The sequence below is a fragment of the Macadamia integrifolia genome, chromosome 5 (assembly GCF_013358625.1).
Source record: "Macadamia integrifolia cultivar HAES 741 chromosome 5, SCU_Mint_v3, whole genome shotgun sequence".
NCBI lineage: Eukaryota > Viridiplantae > Streptophyta > Magnoliopsida > Proteales > Proteaceae > Macadamia > Macadamia integrifolia.
The window spans coordinates 10,808,855-10,810,727 of NC_056561.1; positions in this window are offsets into that span (position 1 = coordinate 10,808,855).

Here is a 1,873-nt window from a genome sequence, read left to right on the forward strand (position 1 = left end):
GGCTATTAGAATCTTACCGAGTGGCATAGGCTACATTGGTGGTGTGCAGGGGCATGGGGAGCATCTCAGTCGTTGGATTAAGTCTCAAAAGGGAGCCCTTAATTTAATATTTTCGATGGAATCTAACATTTCTCTAATCATAGCCATCAGATCGGGATCAGATCTGACATAGATCTAACGCACTTGCGTCATCCACAGAACATTGTCAATCTCCCATTGGCCGAAGCTTCCATAGTCCTTGTAATTACTTCAAGTACCCCCGATCTAAAGAACATACGCAGAAACTCCCCATGACTTAGCTAACTAGATTATTGAAAATTATAGAAAAGCCTTCCATTACACAAGAAAAATGTCAAAGGTTCACGGAGAGCATTTTCAAGATTGGATTTTTGGTTTTTCGAAACCGTTTCATGGAAAATGCCATAAATCCCTCATAAAGATTCAAATTGAGTTGAAACAAAATCAGAATGGTTCATTATTCGAATCTCTATAACTTTCCAGAATATCTTGTCAACAGTCTCGATTATAAAAAAAGACCAAAATACCCATAAACATTGGGGAAGTTGTAACTTCTTCATCCTATATCGAAATGAGACAAATCCAAGAGTGTTGAAAAAAAAAATTTCGCTCGCAAGGTTACATACAGGAATCGACACCCAAAAAAATCATTTTAAATATCAAAAATGCCTTTGAGTGAAATATACAAAAATTGTCAATGTCAGACCCAAAAATCCATACCACTTACCATTTTTTAACTAAACCACTCAAACACCATCGTACATTGTTGTCATCTCATCGGAGAAGTCGAAGTTGCTATATTATCACTACTACCTCATCATAGTTGGCCACATCATCACTTCTATGTGCCTGATGTTGCCAACAAGGACAGCCATAAAATAACATGGTGTATGTTTTTATCTCATTCTTGGGTAAAAAATCCTCTAAACACGTGAAGAGTAATTTTGCTAACTTTGATAACTAATGATTATTTTTGTGTCATATATCCAAATGTTGGCTTTCTATTAAGGCATCTGACATAATTAAATTCGGAATATCTGATCACCTCTAACTGATCAAATCTTCTATAAGTAAGCATGCAATCCTTAGTTCCCTGAAAATATATCATCACACTTTTTTTTATTGCCTTCTAATGATCTATGTTTGGTTTACTAACATATCTACCTAAACATCATTTGCATAAGTAATGTCTAGACAAGTGTAACTCATAGCATACATGAGGCTCCTTACCATGGAAGAGTAAGGAATGTCTTTCATTGCATTCTTTCTAAATCATTCTACATTCTTTCTAGATCATTTTGTGTGTATTATTTCAAATTGAATTTGCCACCTTTGATGATTGGGGCAACACTTGATAAGCAATTATTCATACCATATCTCTTCATAACCTTATTAATATAACTTTTCTGTGATAGTTCAAGTAATTAACGAAACCTATTGCGATAAATCTCTATACCAATTATAAATCAAGCGAGATCCATATATTTCAATTCAAAGTTTGTGGAGGGAAATAATTTTGTATCACTCAACATGCCAATGCTATTACTAGAAAGCAAAATATCTACACACAAAACAACAAGATAAACTTGCTTCCACTAAGTTTCAAATATATACACCTTCCAAAGACATTTTCATTAAATTTGAAAAGAAACTATTATGTGGCATAACTTAAGGTACCATTATCTGAAAACTCGTTAAGTCCATATATAGATTTCTTTAATTTGCACACTAAATATACATTTCCTTGTTCATTAAAGTCTTTAGGTTGAATCATGTAGACTTCTTCATCTAAGTCCTTATTCAAGAATGTTGTTTACATATCCATTTGATAAAGCTCTAGGTTAATAAGAGCCGC